The 24,602-nt window shown below is 38.6% G+C and overlaps 1 pseudogene; it reads right to left on the bottom strand.

Annotated features, from left to right (window-relative positions):
- Nucleotides 1–426: 426 nt before the first annotated feature.
- Nucleotides 427–23,037, bottom strand: LOC125449142 (Ig heavy chain C region, membrane-bound form-like; annotated as a pseudogene).
- Between the last annotated feature and the right edge of the window lie 1,565 nt (nt 23,038–24,602).

Below are 24,602 nucleotides of genomic sequence, written 5' to 3'. Positions count from 1 at the left end.
GTCCATTGTTGTATCCTGTTATGCACACAGGTCACACCCATTTGCCCAGTCATTATAAAAATCATGACCATTGTTCTACTGTCATTACTGATGACCTTTGAAGAAAGAATAAAGCAAACTCAAGGTTTGTACATAGTCAGTCTCGGTATATTTCCTGATTCAGACAGCATTTTATCCAAATATTTATGTTAAAATTACCAGAAGTGAACATAATGATTTGATGCCACATTCAGTCGATGACACATACCATCTGAGCTCTGAATTTCACACTCATCGGTAACAGTCATCAGAAAAAGAAAATACAGACTCAGCATAGAAGACGAACAACAATTCTGAATCAGGAATAAGAACAACAACAACAAAACAAATTGACTTAACCTATTAGGAAGCTACAAATTATTGAAAAACTAATTATCTTGACGTTACCAAGCAAGGCAAATTGAAAACCCAACAAAGGTTTTCTCTTTTACAGACTCATAAACTGAATTTATCTCACTGCTACATTCAACCACATGACTGATTATACTTTTGGAGTTCAGTGGCCTGTGTGAACAGATGAGGAAGTCCCACGGAGTACAAAATTCATTCACTTGACCTGAAAAAGAGTGATAAGGTAAAGATGTAAATATTTATGCTCAGGGCATTCAGGTTTTATTTTTAATTCATTGACACACAACCAGATTTCACAAAGCACAATGGCCTGATTGAGGTGCGAATGATTTCATTTGTCTTACCTTGACCAGTGTGACGGCAGCACTGTAGAAAATGCTCAGGAAGAACAAGGTAATGAACGTAGAAGCAGTTGTCCATACGTGGCCATTATCATCCTCAGAGTCTTCAATCCAATTATGATCTCTCAAGTCTGTGAAGAAAAAGGCGAGACAACGAGTTGAGGTTGTTCATTGATCCAGTCTGATATATCTTTCTCCAAATATTGTCATTGAGAACTGTTACACCTTCTTCAAGCTCTCAGGTTGTTCTTAAATTTGACTTTTGATCTCCATCTATTGTTGTGTTATTTCCTGCCAGCAATGACTTGCTAAACCCATTTGGACATGTTCTTCCATTGTTAGCCTTGTCTGAACATTCTGACGCATTTCATTATTTAAAATATTAATGGAGAATATAATCTCTGTTGTCATTTCACTGATTAGTAACGATTATATTAATTATAGAATTGTATTTCCAATATAGGCAGTGGCAGCTGTTCAGTTGAAAATTGTGGTCATCAGTGAATATGAGTTCAAATGTGACTCCTGATCTTTCATTTTTTATGTGTGATTAATTGCTCGATAAAGCATGAATATATTTTGGATCTAGAGTACGATCATTGTTTCATATATTTGTTTGCATTATCTGTCTACGCTAAGTTTTTTTTTTATTTTGTGAACTCTCCCTTAGTTTTTTTTGTCTGCAGCTTGGTGTGTATTTTTTTTTCCCTTTATTGTTTGGGTATGTGGTTATGAGTGTATCTTCCTTCACATGTATTCTCTTTGGAGATTATGCATGGCCAAGCATATTCATGTTGCATGGGTGCCGGTATGTTCATTCACATCTTTGTGCTTTTGTCGGTAAATTGTGTTCATTTCACAACGTGTAAGCAACGCTATGTTAATATGTTGCTTCATTCGTTGATACATAAAACATTTTTTCATGACATTGTGATTTTTTTTGTATAGTGCTATTGAAAATGTGTGTTTAAGTATCGATTGTAGAGTCTTCCAGACTGAAATTATTTTCATGTGTGTGTTCCATAAACGTGTTATGTTCGTATGTAACTTCATGTATTGATTCATGTTTATATTTATGTGATGTTATTATTTGCATGTCAATGCATTCTAAACCATCTCCTGATATGATTTTTTGTGCTATTGGTGTGAATGTTTCTTGATATTGTGCTTTTCCCCTTTATTGCAAATGCCTCACTGTGCATTGATCAAAACTTCTGTGTTTGCCTGTGAGACTCAGAAATTCTGTTCATGCATGGCCGTTCTGATGTGTTCATTAAAGTGTTCTGTAAAATAAATAACTAAGCTGCCTCTTACCTCAGATGTCTATATTTCTGCAAGTGGGATAATAATGGAATTAAAGTTTATCTCTGCACTATATGTTGGATATTGTATGTGTGTGTTTAAACATGCATGTCTGTACGTATTATGGTTATAAATGGATATGCATGAAAGAGCAATTGTGTGCTAACGTGTGGCTATGCTTTCCATGATTTTTCATGGTGAACCATGTTTATTTGGGTGTGTTTCTTTCAATGCACTTGTCTTTTTGTCAGAGTTTATGTGACAGCTTATACATCAAATTGAAATATGCCTTTCTATATGTATGGAGGTGTGACACCTTATGTGTATGGGCAGTTATGTTTGTACAAGCCCCTTTTGGTGAGAGCTTGTATATCTGTGTCGTGAGAGCGTTTGTGAGCATTTGTGTTTGTTTCTGCTCTTCTACCGGACTGTGTTTTTTTTTACTGTTTTGTAACTATCATCAATTGCCAATGATTAGCTCTGCCCCTGATGGTGAAGGGAACATTTGTCACTGTTGTGAACAGATAAGCGCTACGTGAATAACTCTTGTTGCAAAGACCGAATTTCTGTCTCAGAAATGAAATTCCTCAGATCAAATTCCGACCATTCTACAGACGGCGAATTACATTTCTGAGAAAATTGTATGTAAAAGATGTCCACAGCAAGTGTAAGAAAAGGATGTCCGGTGTTTGTATCCCAGAACTGATCCCTCGGGTTCCAGGAATTTGAGTCAGAACTGTTGAAAATAAACTGGAACAATGCCAGTTTCGTTTGGATTACGCAAAAACAATGTTAACAGATGATTAACGGGATCAAGTGTACAAAATACGCTTCAAATGAATTATATTGCATGGAAAATTTGAATCACTGGCCAGTAAGCAATAAGCTGACTATTCCTGTCAGCTACAAATCACATTACAGAGGGCATATAACGTGAACTCTAGGCAAGAGGAGACCGCATATCATCCATTAATCTTTCTACCCCCTTCTCCCTCTGTTTGAAATAACAACATTTCTTTATCTTCTGTTTGGTGTGGACTTGAAAATGCATTGTGTTAACTGATGCACTGGTGTGAGATCCCTGGCATAGCACCGATAAAAGGATAAATTCAAGTTACTCTGAACTCAATATGATTGGTAACCAAAGCAATACTTCCTTCTTGGTGTGTCACAATCAAAAATTGATTTAAATGTCACGAAAGGGGATACTACACGCGGGTGCAATCGAGCATTTAAAAGTTGGCATGAATTTTCAAGACATGGGCGATTGTGGAATCAGGGAAACCAAGATCAAAATCCGTGATGCCCATTTGTGATGGAATAGACATTGTCATTTCTTGTCGCAGGAACATTTACGATGGGGAAGATGCTTTGCTGAATCGTGCAATGATTGAGCTTTAGTCTGTCACTGAACAAGGACTGGTCTGAGTAATGAGCATGAACTCAACAAGACACGAGTCCTAGTCTTGCTAACTGTCGACTTTTACTGAAAGGGCGGAATATTATGAAAGGTGGGAATACCATAAATTAAACGATTATCTAGTTAAATGACAATTAGAAGAAAGAAAACACTTCATTACTTTTATTTAATTCTTTACTGTAACCTTAAAATTTCATTGGCATGAATTAATGGTGTCCATCAGTGCAAGCGAAATATTCACAAAACTCGGTTTACCACTGGATTTATCAACCGTTCTGTTGATGATCTTCAATGGAATCGCTTCATGTCCCACAACACAGGAGTAAGAAGCACCGCTGGCCCACTCCTCCGCAGCAATTGTTAATAGGCTGTACAAGAAGAACGAAGTATGGTTGCTCTCTGCCGTCACCTCGGTGTTCTTGTAGTTACTGGGATTAATTGGCTTGTCGTTGGTTGTCCACTTGACAAAGATCTCTCGCGGCCTGAAGCCTCTCACTAAACAGGTGAGGGAAAGAAACCTTTGTGCGGAGACTTCTTCTGTCGTTGGCAGGAGGACCGACACCGATGGCTCCAGTGGATTTATCACTATAAAATGTTTGAATAAAATATGAATTATTTTTAAAAAGCGAGGAAACAGGATTGGGATTTTACCCAATATTCATCGATTCCATGTTTAATTTGGGATTTATTCACTTTCATTTTTTTTAAAGGAGCAGAATGGTACCCATTCTATTCATGACAAAAAAAAGTTCAAATGCCATCAGCATGTCATCAGCCCAGAACTCAGAAATTTCGTACATTTGTCATTACTGGAATTTATATCACAAAACTCCAGTTTGCTTCCCATTTTTGATATAATCACGACAGAATATCAGTTAACCAAATTGTTATTTTTCCCTCATTCTTTATATTGCTTTCTTGTCAGGAAATGTATCTTCAGTGCCATCAACGGAGCTACTTTAATACCAATCATAACATGCCATCGATGAAACTGGATCTAAATTATAAATGTTTTGTGCTTTCCTTTCTTAACTCACATTTCTCCTTGTGGATGGAGTCTCTCAGTGGAGTTGGTAGATACTGATTGTTCACCACGCATTCAAATGTGTCCCCACTCAGCCAGGCTTCAGTAGAAATATCTAAATTGCTGATCACACCTTCGGAATGCTCTCCGGACTGGTCAACAAGTTCTGATTTCAGAGTCTTCTTGTCGTGTATCCAGGTGAAGTTGGCTTCAAAATGAAGATTGGACACAACGCAGGTTAATGTCACCGTGGCCTCCAGTAAGACCTGTTCAACTGGTGGCGGTAGTATTTTAGCTGTGTAATCATGGCACTCTGAAACTACAATGGAGCAGAAATCAGAATCAATGAAGCAGTGCTTCTTGTGAAATAAAACATGTGTTCAGCCTATTGACTCACAATGTGTAGAAAAACCCTTTGAGAGGACAACTTCCAACTATTCCGACAACGATATTTACTTTTGTTCATATATTTTGACTTGTGAAAACATCGTTGATTACCTATAAAATTTCCTTTGCAATTATTACCAAAGCAAACAAGCTTTGAAACAAGTGAATCCTGTGTGATAAAGATAATAATCAATGGTACCATGATTTAACTCATGGAGTTATTACCTTTCACAGTTCTTACCTCACATAAGGCCAACTATTGATATTTTTGAACTAATCTCCAATCAATATTCTGAATTCATTTCTACTTTCATGAGACATGTGTGTAAATTTTGCTGATCATGGTGAGTGCGGAGAAAAATAACAATTTCAGTAAACCTGTAATCAAAAGTAGTCATTCTCTTATTCTTTTTGTAATTATGGATATTTTCCTATGTTTTAGGAGTGGTGAACTTAGTCACGATGGAAAATAAGTTGCATTATTGGTGTGAGATCGTTCTCGAAAGTATCTCATGAAATATTATTCCTCATTGTCCAAAGTTGGAGCTGACCTGAAAACGAGACACAGAATTCAACATCGGAAATCGAGTAGGACCCTCGTCTCCTCAAGCCTTCCCTCCACCATGTGCTACTCACTCAGATAATGAATGGGATCTTTTTTCATTTTTTTAATCTAACTGCAATTTTAAATGTTTTCACAGAATAAAAATAAAACCAAGAGGGAGAGTTTCTATTAAGGTGCAAACTCACCTGATATTTACACTGGTAATTTTCATACACCCACTACTCACTGCTTAAACATATCCATCCTGAAACCAGGCTAAGGTATTGCCGCGCTAATGTTTAGTTGATTCACTTTACTTACCACCAGAATTTATCGTGCTGCCACATCAATTAATGGCAGAAAGCGTCTAAAGTCGTCTCGATGAGATCAAGTTTATCTCTGTTAATCAAATTTTATTCTCACTTGGTCTCTGTTTTGATGCCATGATAGAAGTTAAAGAACCTCAATACACGTAAAAAATTGTAGCCCACTGCTCAAGGTCAACGGGTAATTCCTGATCTTCGAACAAAGTACTGAACGCATTATGTTTTATTTTCAAATATTATTGACATCACATATTACTATGTCATCTTCCGACCACAAAACCGAAAGATTTCGGAGCAGAATCAGAAGCTTCAATCAAGTCTGCTGTGTCATTCGATCATGGCTGATGTGTGTCTCAAACCCATTGTTCCGCCTTCTCCCGGTACTGAGCACAGCCAATCTACCCCTATCGTAAATGATCTCAATGACTTTACTTCCACAGCTCCCTGGGGCAGAGAGATCCATGGATTCATCACTCCCTGGATAAAGATTCTCCTCTTTGTTTCAGTTCTATATGGTCCTCACTTTGACTCTGAGGGTTTGTCGTTGGGTCCTCGTCAACATATTCGTGAAAACAGCTTCTCCACATACACCCTGTCTCGATCTGTCAGTGTTTCCTACGTTTCAATGAGATCACTTCTCCATGGGTCCCCTCCCCACAAATCCCTTATCCTTGAGGTCGTTACCAGCAATGGATTCTGCATTTCCACTCCCTCTCCAAGTATTGTCAAACAACAAATGAATCTCGTAAACTCTCATATGTCGTCAATAAAGAGGGAAGCACCTTTCTCTGATTTGAATTATGAACAATGCTTCCGTAAAACTCACAATGAATTGAGTTACACACTGCATGATCTCAATTAGAACTTGTTTCATGCTTTTCCCTCCGCTGGATAAATTAAGTGTTTTGTTTTGCATCAGCGGTCACAATTAGTATCATTTCTGTCAGAATGCATCTCTTACCCTGAGGTCCGGTGATGTTGTGACTTTGACTGTGCCCTTCATGTTCGACCTGGCATGTGTAGACTGCTCTGTCGAACCATTCACCAGAAGACACTCTCAGCTGACTGGTCGTTGAGAAGTTTCCATTCGCTTCACACACAGGAGAAGTGAAGACACCAGAATTAACCACTCTTCCATTTTTCAACCAAACCACGGAGATTTCCTTTGGACTGAAGTGAAAGATTGAGCAGACTAACGTTGCAACTTTCCTGCTCTCGATTTCTTCACTGGAACTCACAGTAAGAAGAACAGTCGGAGTTACACCACCGTTTGGACCTTAACAAAACAGATCGTGCAAGTTATCTGATTTGGGAAAAAATAGTCAACAATTTTGTTTCAGTGTTCATTGTGTTTAGTAGCTGTTTGCCTAAACATTACAAGGATACGAATTATGCAGAAAACAGCAATATCTGGAATTCAGGCAGAAAGAATAGAAGGTTGATAGCAAGTGCCAAAATTGGAAGAAATAGCAAGTCCGAAATATGGTGCAGAAATTATACATCAGTCAAATCAATGAAAAAATTCCGGCGAGTTTCAGAGGACAATGAGGAAATTAAGTAGTGACATCACGGAGATATGTTGAGAGAGGGACAGGGCACATTATTCCAGGAGATGTCGCCTTCAGACGAATTGTGGGAAGTTATAAAATGGACGCGGGGTGGGGAGCGGTGGGGAGGTGATGGTGTCTGTTGCAATATTGAACAGGATGTTTTCAGTAGTAAAGAGGAATGAAATCGTAGATACATCCTCAAATGAAGGAAAATGAAAAGTACTTAAAAACCAAAATGAAGCAAAATTCTGTTCGGAGTGTCAGAAAGGCTCCTCGACCAATCCGAGAGATATGAGTCTGGATACTTCCAGCAAATTTTCAGACAAGTGTACGTAAATAGGGTAATCATTGTAAGGATTTCAACTTCTTGAAGTTCATCATTTCAAATGTCCAGAAGGAGCAGAATTGAGAAATTGAGATTTTTAACTCAGCCTGTAAAGGCCTTGCAAGAGACACTGCACCTCGGCTTAACTCTGGGCATTGAGGCTGACAAAGTGCTTAATGTATGAAAGGAGAAACATTTTCCAGAGATTGATCACAAATCCATTGGATTCATAACTGTTCTGGAAAGTAATAGGAAAAGATCCGAACTAAAGTTATGAAATATGGGAAGGTCAAATTTAATATGATAGGGTACAATTTGACCAGAGTGAGCTAAGATCGACACTTAATTTCAATTTTGAGTTAAAACAGTTGGACGCATTCAAGCAGGAAACAGAAAGACGAAAAAGCCAACCTGTTCCAACAAAGAAATGACGTGATGAAAAACGCAATGAGACCTGAACATCATGGGGAACAGTCGTGATTTGCTTTAAAAAATCTGCATTAGATGAGTGGATGCTCACGTTTTGTATTACAGGGCAGATTAAAATTATCCAGGGCTGTTTAGTGAGGAATAAAAGGTCGTGCATGAGGTGATAGCAATATGTTTGACTTCCTCTTTAGCCACGGGGTATATCCCAAATGACTGTCAGTCATTCAAAGGTATACCATGGAGCAAGATGAAACAAAGAATAAACCATGGAACCAGAGGACAGTCAAACTCAACTCAGTTGTAAGGAAAATATCGGAAGCAATTCCTCAGAACACAATTAATCTTCATTTGGAAGAGTTTAATCAAACATTGTCGGCAGTTTTTTCCATTCGGGGAAATCTAGCCGAACGAACTCGAAAGGAGTTTTCAAATAGTTGCCAGGTGGGGAGATGACAGCAAAGCGAAGAGCAAATGGAAGCTGAAAAAAAAAGTGTCTAATTGGTTCCAGAACTGGCTGAGTTGTAGGAATCGGAGGCCGATGGTCGTGGTGTGTTTATGCGACTGGAGCTCTGTGACGAATGATCCTCTGTGAGGATCAGTATAAACATTCTTACTGGTGTGATGTCTATAAAATATTTAGACTTGAATCTAGAAGTGTTGATCAGAAGTTTCACAGATGAAATAAAAATTGTTGAGCTGTAAGTAGTGAAATCAACGATTGTGCGGTATAGTAGAATAAAGAAGGACTGGCTTGATAGGCGGCTTATGGAAAATGGAAATCATTCTGGCTATGTTTTAAGTGAGCCATGCATCCTGAAAAAGAACATGGAACGTTTACCACTACAAAGAGTGGAATCCTGAGATGCCTGAGATTCTTTTGTGTGCATGCCCACCTACCGTTTGTAGCGCTATGACTTCTCAAAAAGTCACAGAATCGTAGACATGTATAGCATGGGAATAGACACGTCAGTGAAACACATCTATTGTGATCAAATATCCCGAAGTAATCTAGTAACATTTGCCAGCATTTGACACATGTCCATCTAAATGCTTCCTATTCATGTTCCCATCCAGATAACTCTTAAATTATCTCATTGCACTCCACCAATTCCTCTGGCACCTCAATCGATTCACATATCACTATTTGTATGGTCCCTGCTAAATCTTTGCCTTCTGAACTTAAGCCTATGCCTTCTAGTTTTGGATTTCCCGACCGTGACGAAAAAAAATTGACTGTTCACTCTGTCCATACTGCTAATGATTTAAAAAAAAAATCTTCTGTCAGGTCTCCAGACTTTGAATCTCTTGGGAAATTAAATGGATCGTACTCAGCCTTTCACAGTAACTTAAATTATCCAAACCTCGCAATAAGGTACATAGTTTTTAGATAAAAGCAAGATGTTTTGAATGGAATAAGTCATCCAGACAATGTTGGAATTGGTGCTGCATGCTTGTGAGTCATGTTGAAGCTGGACCCCTGATATCATGTCAGAAATATTGAAGCCTACACTTGCAATGTCAAATCAACAAGGCAATTCAGTCTGTGTGGGCAAATGGGCAAATGGGCTGGAGCAGATGGGTAGTTTTCTTTTGTATGTACGAGATAGGCCGAGGGGCCATCCTCTCTGCTGAACAGATCTAGGATTCTGTGAAAAGTGTTATGAATAAGACCATATTTGCGTAAAGCACACATATCTGTCTACCACGTTCCCACAACACTTACATTGTATTTCTTTGCTCTTGTCGGACCCGCTGTGTCGAACCTCACAGTAGACTTTTTCACAATGCGCGTTTGCACCAGTCAGGGCTAACTGGCTGCTCAGCGTATAAGTTCCCTTCTTGTTTCTCACCGATGGGTATGTCTTAAATCCAGTCATGATCTGCGCCCCATCTTTCTTCCAGGTCACAGTAGTGACGTCGGGGGAATAGTCCATCGCCAAACAACCAAAAATCACAGAGTCATCAGTGCTGTGTTCACGACAGGAGACTAGACCATAAAGCGTCGGGGAAGATGGAGTCACTGGGAAAGAATGTCGGATTAAGCAAGTTAGACTCTGTTAATTCATAGGATCCTTGCAGCGTGCCAACAGATCATTCAGTCCAGCACGCCTGCACTGCCACTCCGAACAGCAGCACGACGAGAACCAGTCACCTCCCCATTAGCACTGCATTTCTCATGGCTAAACCACCGAACATACACAGCCCTTTGCACTTTGAGGAATATTGAATGGCCGTTTTAGCTAACCTGGACACTGTGGACTGTGGGTGGAAACGGGAACACCCGGCAGAAACACACGCAGACATGGGGAGAATGTGCAAAATCAGCACAGACAGACGCCCGCGGATGAACGGGAGACTGGGTCCCTTGAGCAGCATAAATTCAGCTTAGTTTTGCTTTATGTCACTTGTTGGTCATGATCTGTTACTTTGCTCTCCAGGAGCACGTCTTATCTGTTTTAAGGAAGGAATAAAAACACTTTAATCCCATCGCCATTCCGTTTTAAAAGAAATTCTCAATAACAAGTTTGATATTTCTTTTGGACTACAACTGAATAGAGGAGGAGTTCAATTGAATAAAACCTAAAATAAAACAGGTGCTGCAAATGAGAAACCAAAAGAGTAATTTCTGGAAAAACTCAGCAGCTCTGGCAACATCCAAGGAGAGAGTTCTTAAATTTTCTGGTCCAGTAATCCTTCCTCAGAACGCTGATTACTGTCCATTGTGTGTGTGTGTGCGTGTGTGTGTGTGTGTGTGTGTGTGTGTGCGTGTGTGTGTGTGTGTGTGTGTGTGTGTGTGTGTGTGTGTGTGTGTGTGTGTGTGTGTGTGTGAGAGAGAGAGAGAGAGAGAGATTTGTCAATCAAGAGAGTTCTGTGAAAGTTAAATTGTCTTGTCCTTTCTATGACTGTGCTTGTGAAAGCATTTTGTTAAAGTTGACCACTGTCTCTCATGCTACACCAAGTTCCCCAAGCGCCCAAATATGTTTAAATTGACTAATCTTGAAAAGTGGCTGGGTAATCCTTATTACAGGATCACAATGAAACAATCATAAAACCTGATGATGTAAGAATTTGAATCAACTTTTATCATTTCCTGTGTTGTGGGGCTCAGAGTGAACACATTTCAACTAATTCCTGTCTAACATTACAGAAACTGGATTTGTCTGCATGGAAATTAGGTCTTTGCAAGCAAACAAATTTGATCTGTTTCAGCATTTATAAAAAAATCCCATTCCATCTGCCAGCAGATCCATCTGAAGTGGCAGGGCAATGCCAGATAGTTGGGGTAGAGTTGCAAGGCAGCGAACAACATTGACTCCTGACTCCATTAAGTGTCTTGGATTAAGGAAGTAAATCAGTGATACAGTGCCCTTTCTGTTGTTTGATGCTGCCATGCAACAGAATCTTGACTGATAATTTAACGTTCTTCCAGTTTGAACACCAGGTGGAATAGGTAGAGAATATTGTGTTGGCAGTATATGCCATCATGTTAGAGACTTCAAAGTGCATCACCAGACAAGCAGTGAAGGACAAACAACTGCCGAGTTTGTAAAAGAGAAATATTGGCCCTTATATTGTTTGATTAGTTTTGTGCATGTGATGTTGGCATTGCTGTCTCCAGTCACATTCTTTGCATGTTTCTTTTATCCATGGGTATGTGCAGGAAAGTTGCTTTCTTCCACCATTATAGACCTTACAAAGCAGGTACTCATGGTATTTCTTGGACGGGAGTGATAGAATATTTGGCGGAACATTTGTGAAGAAGCGCCAATATTGTTACATGGAGAGAACGAGGTACAGTTGGTTGTGATGTCTTTCATTTGCTGCCCAATCCCTCATGGTGTTATAGTTCGTGGGATCAAAATCTGCAGGGGAAGGAAACTAGCTGATTTTCTACAGTCTAACTCGCAGATATCCCACAACGGTCCCACTGCATTTGAAGAAAAGAAGTGAATATTGCACATGATAAATGGGGTTGCAAACAAGTGTATTATTTTGTTCTGAATGGTGCCACGTTTATTAAACACTATTCAAGGTTCACTCATCCACAAGAGTAGACATTATTCCGTCTCACTGCTGTCCAGTGTCTTGTAAATGGTGAGCAGGCACTTGTAGACGGCAGATAAATGACTTGCTGAAAATGTCTGGCACATGTTTTGCTCTTGTTGCCACAGCTTATGCATGGGATTTCGTGTCTTTTTTAAAATGACAGCCCATAGTATTTTGACGCTGCACGACCCAGCAGTGACAATAACATTATGAAGAGAAATATTAGAAGTCACTCTTCTGGGAGATTGAATATACTTGGTACAAGTGCGTTGGGAAACGCTCTTTCTACTGTCAATGCAAGTCAGAATATTTTTGTCCCAGAAGAACGTTGCTGCAGCAGCCCCAAGTGGAGCAGAGGATGAGAATTGTGAGAATGTGTGTCAAAGTTGAAGTCATGCCAATTGAATAGAAGTTCAAAGTGATCATGGGCAATTATCTGAATTCTGGAGGCCTCTGAAAATATGTGTTCCTCTATTCATGATCAGAGTCTTTGGTGAACTATGGTTTACTGTGAAACATTTCGCAAGGAATGATTCAATTGACACTCAATTCACTGCAAAGCTCTGAATTTCTCAGTCTGATCACCACTCTCTCTCACTCTGTCTTGAACCTCCCCAGGCATTGATAGCCCCCATACTGTCACAAATCCAATCACTCTGTCATGCTTGAAATCCTTTCCACGACAACACCACGCATTCCAAGATAATCGTTTTTCCAGCTGGGCATGTACACGCGATTCCTTCATACCCCTTCTGCCACTCTGCACATGGTCCATTTGTATCTCGCCCTGACAGTACCTTTCACCGAAGTGAGGACACAACTCCTTTTTGCATGATCTCAAAGCCTCGAAAATTTAACTCCAATCTTAGCCGCGAACGTTCCATCCCACCTCTCTTCTCATCCGTTGTTTACCGCCTGACACTTTGAAGAAACTGCGAGCTTTACATTGTGCATGTTGACCTCCTGCCATTTGATTATTGTCTTCATCTACCATCCAAACAATCCCACATACTGCTGGTCTGACAACAAACTAGCTTGGCACCTTAAACAGTGACTAGATTTCCAGTAAATTGACACCCTCACTTACCAACACGTCTCAGTGAAACTATTTCCTCATAATCATAATCGTTTGCCTGGATTCTAAACTGCCAAGCTATGTCCGTGCCAGCTCATCCAGGAGCAACTCGACACTTCAAAGCTGACTAGCTCAAACTCTATCCCTTCACTGACTCATCATTTTCAAATTTCGATCCTTTTCCATAATTGAGTCACAGAATTATCGAGTCATACAGTATAAAAACCGACCCTCTTTCCAAATCACTCATGCCGACAGCATTCACAAATTAAAGGAATTCCATTTGCCTGCATTTGGTGCATGTATTGTCGAAATGGTTTTTTTGTCAATGTTGTAACTGAACCTGTATCTACCATATCCTCTACCAGTTCATTCATAGATGTAACAGCCTCTGCGTGAAAAACGTTTCCCACAGGTTCCTTTTGAAACTTTCTTTTCCAACTTAAAGCAAAGGCACGTAATTTTCATCTCTATTGAAATAGGAGAATAGGAAAACATTTGTTATTCTGATTATCTGCTTCCCCGATGATTATACAAACTTCTCTCGACTCACAAATTCTGCTTCCAAAATCAATAGATTAAAAGAAACATCCAGAGTGAACAACCTCTTCCCATCTCTCAAAACTTCAAGTAACATTTGGCAAAACTTTTCTGCACTTTTTGTTAATTACCAAGAATTTTCGTGCAGCACGGTGACAAGACCGAAATGCAGTCCTCCCAATGTGGCCTCACGAATGTTGGGTACAGGAGGAACTTAACGCATCGAATCTGACAGTCAATGCTCTGACCAATCAATACAAGCGTTCAAAGCGCCTTCATCGCCACTCTATTGGTGGCAACACTTCCAAGGAACGATGTACCTGAACTCTTCGCTCCCGGTTTTCGACTGCACGACTCAGTACCCGACCATTAACTGTGTTATTCATGTCCAGGTCGTCTCATCAAAATACAACACCACGCATTCATCTAAATTAATCTCTGCCTGTCATTCTTCTGCTTATTGATCCTGCTAATCATAATCCTGTTGAACTTTTAGAGAACTTTTCACGCCTGACTTTATGCCTAATTTTGCTGTCAAACCAAACTTCCACATCATTCAATGTTTTCAAGTTTCGTTACTGAACATTATGCTCTGTTCATATTTGAGCTGAGACCCACTGTTTCTTTCATCTCTGCAAAAAAAAAGTTCGTTCTTGAAAGTATTTCATTTTTTTGCCTCAAACACTTTCTGTGGCAGAAAACTCCAGAGGTTCACCATACTATATTCGAATGGTAAACAACGACTTTAAATTTTATGGGGCGTTAGAAGGACTGTGGAGCACAAGAAGTATCATAATCTTATGAAATGATTGGAATTCTAAAGTATCTAAGAGGCCTTCATCGACTTCTCATTAGAATCTCCACATATTCTTTTGGCAGCACGTCTCATAGCTGCCAATGTTGAGGACAAGAGCGCACGAGCAAGCAAGTGCTTACTTGAAAGTTTAGTTCGAAATCACACTTGATTTAACTTACAAATATTTGTATGTAAATTTGCTTGCTGTGCTGGAAGGTTCGGTTTCAGATGATTCGTCACCATTCTTGGTCACATCAGTGAGGCTCCAGTGAAGCGCTGGTGTGATGTCCCGCTTTCTATTTGTGTGATTCGGCTTCCTTGAGTTGGTGATGTCATTTCCTGCGTTGGTGCCACCTACTGTGTTGGTGATGTCATTTCCTGTGTTGGTGAAGAACAGGAAATGACATCACCAACCCAGGAAATGACATCAACACTGGACATCACATCACCAAACCAACGAAACCTCAACTCATAAATAGAATGCGGGACATAACACCAGCGCTTCACCGGAGGCTCACTGATGATGTTGCCTAGAATGGTGACAAAACATCTGAAAACGAACCTTCTAGTTCAGCGAGCAAACTTACATCCAGGACCTCAACCTGAACTACAAATCTTCTGAAAACTCGCTTGCAATTATTTCTCTGACATTTCCTTTTTCAGGATCACAATTATTGACCTCGCATTCTAACCGTGCTGCAGACAGACTGTTGTCACATCAAGAGTGGCAATTCTGTGCAGGCTGTTGACTACAAACTTTTCAAGGCGATGTAAGAGCTCTGAAACTTCCACGTCTCTCGAGAGACAGAAATATCCATTGTAAGGATTGAATCGCATTTGAGGGACTTGTGTTATGCCCATTCAAGGATGACACGCTAATTAGTTTCCTTCTGTGTGGTTTCACCATGTTTTTACTGAAGTAACAGAATAGTTTCTTCATTCTTTAATGGGAATGAAGGTTTCCTCATTTCTGGCCTTGTAACCATACAGTACTCTTGCCAGGAATAAAGAAATACAATGTTTAATTAAAATATTCTGACGAACTTGACTGTGATGTTAAAATTGGAAATTGTCAGAAATTTAAGGTTTCTTCTCATGAGCAATTAAACAGAGCCACATTATGGAAAATTAAATAATCAGAGAAGTGTCTTTCAGAAATGGTGCTACACTTTGTTACTTGCAATCTAATCAATAAGTTTTGGATGGATTTTCTTTGATGATCAAATGTTAATTTTTTTTGGCAAAACGCAGGCACATGGAGTTTGGACACAAGTCCAACAAGATTTAATTAAATGGTGGACGTGTTTGAGAGTTTATTTGCCCTACATCTGTCACTATCCTCCTATCATTGTGCCAAATGTTAGGTTATCACTGGCAGTCAGAAGCTTTGCGAAAAATATGCAGCGAAAGAATGCTTGAAAACATTTTGTTAAAAAAAATTCTTGTTGATTATTTGGAATAGAAGCATTGATATTCCCCATTTAAGAGGCCAAAATAACTCCTGCACAATTATAGCAGCCGCCAACCTCTGCTATTTTTTGACAATATTTCTTCTGAAACTACGGTTCCCGATTTTGTTACTTACTTTCAATGATTATCAGATATGAAATATCACTGAAAATGCTCAGTTTATTGTCATATTTACTCCATGAATAACTTACATCTTTTCACTGACAACAGAGAATTTTTTCATGAAAAAAAACAAAAATGCTAGACATCTGAAACAAAATGAAGAAAGCAAATAGCTGAAGAAACTCAGCAGTTTCAGCAGCTCCTAAAGAGAGAACACAAAGATACACTTTCGAGCCCAGTACACCTGGCTTCAGCAAAATGTTTTCATTTTTTCCTGGCATGGGAACTCACACCGACTGGGTTCGACTCTGAATGTGTTAACATGGCTTCTGCTGAAAACAAATTGTTCTTCGGAGAGGTACTGGACGAACTGAGGCATAAACTGAAGATTAACTGAATATCTGCCACTATTCCCTGCAACTGATGGATACAGTGGAAACATTATCCTCCTGAAGAATCAAACTCTCCTGTTCAGATAGAATGCTCATTTGAATAAAATTAAGTAAGCTCAATATTGTCACCTCATGTATTCTTTGTCAACATTAATATTGGGATTCTTATTAATGCTATTGATAGAAGAGCAAGCCAGAAGCTGGAATTTCTGTGGGACATAACTGAATTAACCCCACTAATGACGCTCAAATCCCATGTCCAAACATTGTTTTTATTTAATATAAAAGTATCACCCATTCCCCCTTCCCGCCCAAATTCCATCTACTTTGTAAGTCAGCAATTGAAGCAGGCGTCTGTTTTTGGAATTCCAAAAACACTCAAAGAAATCGAAGTGTTTTTAATTTCCAATTTAAATTGTTTTTAGGTGGCATTATGTACCACTGCAACAGATTGGAATTGAACACGGGCCACATATCTCAAACTCAGGGACACCACCTCCACACCACAAGGCAGCAGAATACCATCAGCTCGACACTAACGAGGACAATACAGACCAACTGTTTGACAGTACACAAACCATGTTAACTATTAACACCTTTCAGCAACCACGAATAGTTGTAGAGTCATTTCACGGTAGAAATAATATTTCACAAATTAATTAAATGCACTTTGATAGTCCTCTTGAATCAGACAAACTGTTGAGGAGCTACTATGGAATAACACTAACAATTCCATTGCTATAAAATCAGTTTTATTAGATTTCAAACCTGGGGAAGTCCCTTTCCAATAGAATAATTTGCGTTTTTGCATCAAATGATCTGCTCGAATGCAAATGCAGTAAAATCCTTTGAAGCCTAATTTAACCTTTACCAGTAACATGAACAGCCAATGATATGTACTCCAATAATAAGATGCACAATGAATGCTGATTCTACATTGTGTCCCCAAACAGGGAACAGAAAACTGAGGGAGGAATGACATAAATCACATGCTATTTCAACTGCCTCGCTCAATTAAAAGTAACTCTAAAGGCAGTAATATTATTTCTAACAACCGATTTCAAAACACCTGCAGTCTGTCTTTCATTTCTGCATTGTTAACTCTGATTTTAGTGATTTGGTCAGGGTTTTCATTTCCGAGGGGCCAAGTAAATATTATGTTAATGGCAGATAAAAGAACTTTTGATGCACCAGATGAAAATGAATTGCTTCAGTTCCTGGAGACCAAACCAGAAGATTGACAAAGGTTAAGGCCACTTGTCAAGGCAGTCAGAAATAGCACAGGCACAAACTATGCAACAGTTTGAACCTCGTTAATAAATCTATTTAATCCAAGTCAAATATTACAGATTAACCCTAATTTAAATTTGTTAAAAGAAACTGGTCCGCAGATAAGTATTAACAGGAAAGGGAATGCTTTCACATTGAACAGAGATTACCTACTCCTTCAATACATTTCATAACACATTATGATAAACCAAATTATTGAGACGGGACATTTGACTAATTTAAGCAAAAGTCAAGAGGAAATGATTAATTATCGAAATTAATTTCGTATTTTCTAAAAACAGTTCTTTAAATTTGGAGATTGTGCACACACTGTACAGAAACAAATTGTGTTATATTGTGGAAAACAATTTCTGTTGAAATTCGAAGATAAATATTTACTGTTAGGTTTGTTTCCCAATGCCGAGTTAATTGTCTTATGAGCTGCTTTTCAGTGAAGGATAATTTTTTTTTAAAATGTATGAATTTAAAATGTGTTTCTGCCAGGAATTGCCCACTTTACCTGCTGCCTAAATAAATGATAATTGCATTCACCTAATGCGAACAATATCCTTCCGATGGCTAAGTTGCAACAATTTCTCTGGTACATTAATTGAAGTAAATAATTTTCAAGTTTACTGTTTGAAATAAACAATGTGTTCTCACACTCTGTGCTTGTTGCTTCTGCAAAATAGTAAACTCTGCACATGTCTCAACACATTGATGTACAAGGCATTTTATGCATTTGCTCAAGCTTTCACATGATGCGTTCATGCTTGGATAAGTGTAATTAATACAAACTCTAGCCTTGGTCATATAATCCACGACATCAGGTGAATCTGAATGAGTGACTTTTGAGTTGACATGACGTTGTAAATTACAACTGGGAACATTTTAACTACATGGATTGGGAAAAAGTAGACAGCTGTGCAGATGAAATCACTCAGTTAAAGTTTTGTTTTTATTCCTACAATTCTTGTTGAATCAGGTATATAATGGTTAATTAATATCAGTTATTTGTTCAACTGTTCAAAGCATTGAAATAGGTCTGTTCTTCATCTCAGTATATCAGAAGAATTGCTAATTATCCTTTGCCATTTAACTTTCCCATCCAGAAAATATGTTTGAAATACATGACGGAGTGGGGAGGTGATTCTTGATCACCGTTACGGATTTTTTTTGCTCAAGACCAAGATTGGAACATTAAAATTATGAAATTCGATTCGTATTCCTCGGTGACTTGTAAACTATATAATGAAAGATCCTGTGATCGAAAGAGTTCATTGCAAGTCATCGTTTATATTTAATAGCCACAGTGACATCAAAGTAATAATTGTTCCTTAGGTTATCTGTTTCTCCTTAGTTTCCAAACCATTGTCGTCTGCCTTTCTCCTAATAATAGGCTTCAGCAAAATTCAACTCCCATTTTGTTAGCGAGTTTTGAGAAGATTTGTAGCTCAGGTTGAGGTTCTGGATGTGAGTTTGCTCGCTGAGCTGGAAGTTTAGTTTTCAGACATTTTGTCACCATTCTAGGTACATCATAAGTGAGCCTCCGACGAAGCCTTCAGACGTTTCGTCACCATTCAAGGTAACATCATCAGTGAACCTCCGACGAAGCCCATCGCAGGCTCACTGATGATGTTATGTAGACTGGTGATGAAACGTCTGAAAACTAACCTTCCAGTTCAGCGAACAAACTCGCATTTTGTTTGCATTCAATGAGAAAACTCGACCGTTTTACTGTCACCAATCATGTAAACAATAGTAAAACGTTGTAGAGACCAGGCACTGCTTCAAAAATATCACAACTTTGATACCCCCAAACGTATTATTTTCTCAAGAGACCTGAAATCACCAAATCACAACATTGAGGGACAGGAATGTGCTTGCAGCAGAATTGACTCTGCAGGCATTTTCATCAGAACTGTAACATCGTTCATGAAATCTCAAACTAGAATCCATGAAAGCTGCTCACCATCAAACAAGCTAATCAGTAAATTATATTGAAATGAGAAGTCAAAACAGCAGACTTAATTGAAAGTTGACTTACTTAACAAGGTATAAATTTGAGCACGCTTTTAGCAACAATTCAATTAATTCCAATCTGTACATCCTTCCTGTTCATGCCAATTGCGAGCACTTTACAGTAGACCAATCAGATTCATACTTGATTAATCACTTTCAGTTAGAAACAAAATTAGGCCAATGTCCACCTATTACCACGTTATAATTGTACCTAATAATAACTTTACAATCAGTCATGAAAGCTAATCAATTAGGCATTTTGAGATGTTAGACCCAAATTGTATTTTGAATGAGCATGGTCAGAACAGACTTAACTTACTTTATTGCTACAATTGACTTTAAATAAAAACAATGCACGAAGATGCTGCATTTTTGATTTTATCCTCAACTCTTTTGTGTTTCTGCCTTCAGTCAGTTATTCAGACAATTGCAAACGGATATAATGCTTTAAATCAATCAGTAAGCTGAATGTCGCAAATTGAGTTCAGCAAGTGCAGAAACGATGCAGGGAAAGCAAAGAACTTCAAACAATATTAATAATTAAAAGTAATGCGCATAGACAGTCTGCTCAACAGCGAAACAGAATTCAATCAACTGAATTCAACAAAATCAAATGAAACAAATTCAGAATGAAAGCAACTGAATTCAACAGAGTCAAGGAAAACAAACTCAGAATCCAAACAGCTTGAATCAATCGATTGAAGTGATGGAAAATCCTTTGTGCTAATCAAACTGCTCAACTCAAATCAACAGAGTGAACTGGGGCACGGCACGGAAAATTCAATACAGATACGTACGTACTTGTCATCAACTAAAATAACATACAAAACCACAAAATGCAGCCACGACAAGAACAGAATTTTGCACCTGGAATATTTTCAAGAAATTGTTAATAATATTTTAGCACATTTTGTTCATGCTTGGGAATATTTTAACATCTTCAAATTCTGAGCGTTTGTTGTGGATACTATCTCGAAGATAGTGGGTGTCAATTGCATTAAACATTGTCTAAACGTCATAGAATTGAAGACACAGTTTTACTGTTTAATAAAAATGAGAGAAACCCTGAGTAACTGAATCCCTCACCAGCACTTTATTTATTTTCTGAGACTTAAATGTAGCTTGTCATCACTTTGCAGAAAAGTCAATTGGAACCAGACTAAACACAGCCCAGATTCCGAGTTTCATTTAACTCATGAATTACTTAAGTCAGTAAATCAAATATACCGGTTGCTGAAAGCATTCAAATTTCTTACCTAAATTCACGGTCACCATCGTTCCTTGTCCCCAGTCAGCAAAGTAGTCACAATGTTACATTCCCTGGACGGGGTCACGCAATAAGTGGCTCTGCACAAAACAAATAAAAGCTGTCATTATTTTAAATATTCCGAACCAGAGGTAAAATAAAATCATGGCTAATTTTCAGTATGTTGAGATTGTGCAAGTGCATTCTGCTCATTCGTGATAAATCATTCTAATGTTTTACACTTCACAGAATAATACATTAACTGATTGTCAAAACCACCAACTGGTTATCAATAATTACTTCGTTATTGCAAATTAAATCGTGATAATTGAGTAATACTCCATACAAATAATACTGCACAGCGCGTTTAGAAGTTTTGTGATCGTAAGCACTAACTCAGTTTCTGACAATTAGAGCTGAACGGGCTTTTGTATTGATCATAACTGCAGTGTATACCAGTATGCCACTGTGAGACACATGGTATCAAATACTACTGTGGACTGGATACTGTAAAATGCAAATACTTAATTTCATTGCTTCCTCAAACAAAAGCAAACAAATTAAAAAAAGCTGGTTTGAACTCCTCAAATAATGATTCAGTGCAGTATTTCAGCGTGTCCTCCCCATTTATGTGTTTAAAGTTGCATATAACATAGAACATAGAACATAGAACAGTACAGCACAGAACAGGCCCTTCAGCCCACAATGTTGTGCCGACCATTGATCCTCATGGATGCACCCTCAAATTTCTGTGACCATATGCATGTCCAGCAGTCTCTTAAATGACCCCAATGACCTTGCTTCCACAACTGCTGCTGGCAACGCATTCCATGCTCTCACAACTCTCTGCGTAAAGAGATTATTTAAGATTATTTAAAGTTTGGTGTACATTTACCTTGGCAACAAACACGAAAAAAGTAGAATAAGTTTATACATTTCCAGAAATGAACGTGACTGGACTGCATTTTAATGAAGTCTCACATTATTTTTCTCTTCTACTACGGCCCTATTCGCCAATTTGAATGAAACACTGGTCAGTGGTTTTTGAATGAGGATGTCGGTGTGCACATCACTGTGACCCACTGTCGTATCACAGTGATGCACACCCACACAGAAGCTGCGCCCAATCTCTGTTCAAAATTCTGTCTCAATTTTGATGTGAAATTGATATTTAGTACTGATCATTGTGGAATTTATGCCATCGTTTACATAAGACAATTGATAGAGATTTATTGAGGCGTCAGACATATTAAAATTGACATTGTGTCCAATTCTTTAATTAATGGAGCTGTAAGAAGTGTCCGAAACATTGCCCTGTTTTATTGTTTGGTTTGTTAGTTTGAATGGTTCATTTCCTTTGCGCTTGTGTTGTCAGAAGCAGTTTGAGGTCGAGTTTACAAGACAGTCGTGAAAACCAAGTACTAACCGTCATTTTACTTTGGAATGTACAAAGTGTCTCATCGAGCTGTTTTTGTAGTTATCAAGCCGCTGTTTCACGCTTTGTGGTTGCTTGCACAGTAATAGATGGCAGTGTCTTCGATCTTCAGGCTCTTCATGTCCAACGCGAAGATGTTGTTTGAAGTGTCTTTGGACGCAGTAAATCGATCTTTAATCGCTGGCGCATAGTTATTGTCCGATGAACTGTAGTAGTAAACGATCCACTCCAGCCCCTTGCCAGGCACCTGTCGGATCCAATACATGCTGTAGCTGCCAAGATCGAATCCGCTGGTTTTACAGGACAGTTTTATGGAGCCTCCAGGATGGCCAGTCTCTGCCTGTGGTTGAACCAATGTAACCTCCGACTGGACACCTTCAGAAATAAAGCAAATAAAAATCATCATTTTTACTGGTGAACTGATTCCTGAATCTTTTACATGACAGTGGTAAACTGACATTGGGACAACAACAAACAGAAACTTGAAGAATAAGTACTTACAGGATAAGAAGGTCAGTAACAAATTCAGAAAAATTGTCGTCGTCACCATTCTGATAACTTGGGAACAATGTTTCTGTCAAGAGCTTTCAAAACAAACCCCAGATTGAGGAGTGTTGAATGACGGTGCAGTGACCAGAATTTATATGCCCATCAGAGGGGGAAGGTTCACAGGCTCCGCCCATTGGATTTCTGCTGGAGGCTGAGACTGCATCCTCATACGACCTGCTACAGCTCTCACAGATGGGCTAATACATTTATGCCAGGTTACTCTAAACATGGGCATTTTTCTGTCTTGTGTTATTTGTTTTCTTGTACAGATTGATGAGACGTATTCGCATATTTTTCATGGCGAATGTGCAGTTAAGCAGCGTGAGGTATTGATCAGATGACAGTTTTCATTATTTTACTTAAGACAGTAAAATTCCCAATTCGAAATGAACTCACTTTATTTCTTGAACTTCATTGACAGAGAAAACGAGTAAAATATTCAATAACATTATCAGCCAATAAAATTGTTTTTTTACAGACACTCCAAGTCTCTGAGTTCAAGGATGGGAAAAAGCTTGTTATTTTGAAGAACGTCTCTCATTTAATATTTTTCAAATTGGTTTGCCCCAACATAATCATTTGGAAAATCACAATAATGGAAAACTGCGTGACTAATAAATCAACTGCGAATTGACATTTAAAAGCAACATTCAAATAAGCTGTTGAAAGAGAATCTAATGAATCAGAACAGGTCAGTCAACAAGCTAAATAAAAACACAAAATTGCCCCAGCAACCAAATAATTGTAGGTAACTGTGTAGGTACATCATGAGTGTATGGTCAGTTCGAGAGAATTCTAATGATTGCCACTGACGCAGGTCATAAACTGATCATTCTTCCGTTCATTGGTAGCTCTGACAGGCACTGTCAAAAAAGAGACACCGGCAGAAATTAAGCATGACACGAAATCAGCGCCAGCGATATATAAATTGCTCACACAGTTTAAATGATAAGAGAATGGGGCAACAATCTATGCGAGTTCAAACAAATTAAATTTGGTAAATTTAGTTTGAGATGATAACAAATGCCCCTGCAATGCAAATGTGGGTCAGTTGAGTTCACATTCTGGAGCTTTGAAATAGTCCATGATAGCTAAATGGTTTATAAACAACAAACGAGAATGACTTTTATTTGGAAGTATTAGAAATTACTGGTGCAAAGTAAATTTCCAGTCTTTTTCAAAGTCACACAGTCAGCGCTGAACTCGGTGAAGTCTTTCAAGGAAGACATGTCAAGTGATGCATATCTTTTGCCTGCAATTGGAAAAGAAAGAAAAAGTGTCTTTGGTGAAGTTTCATTTTAATTGATTCATATGCCTTTAATCTGTGAGCAGAATTTCCGACAGCAATCAAGCCAATTGCAGAAAATATCCTGGACTTCAAATGTTCATGTACCGGAAGCATTGATAGTGTCAGCAGTAAATCAAAAATGCTGCTCCTCACTGTTGACTGCTTGGCTTCAAAACAAAACCATCACCCGTGCATCAACAAATATGCCTCGCAAAATTGTCAGATTCAGGTTTATTTTTCAGTTGTGTACCTTTATCGTGAAAGGAAGCACTTGCAGAGTTTCAGACACTATGGAAATATGAATTCACTGGAGGATTGCGACAGCACATTGTC

The sequence above is a fragment of the Stegostoma tigrinum genome, chromosome 43 (genome assembly GCF_030684315.1).
Source record: "Stegostoma tigrinum isolate sSteTig4 chromosome 43, sSteTig4.hap1, whole genome shotgun sequence".
Lineage (NCBI taxonomy): Eukaryota > Metazoa > Chordata > Chondrichthyes > Orectolobiformes > Stegostomatidae > Stegostoma > Stegostoma tigrinum.
The sequence above is the reverse complement of the archived record's forward strand: the minus strand, read 5'-3'. Positions and strand labels throughout refer to the sequence as shown.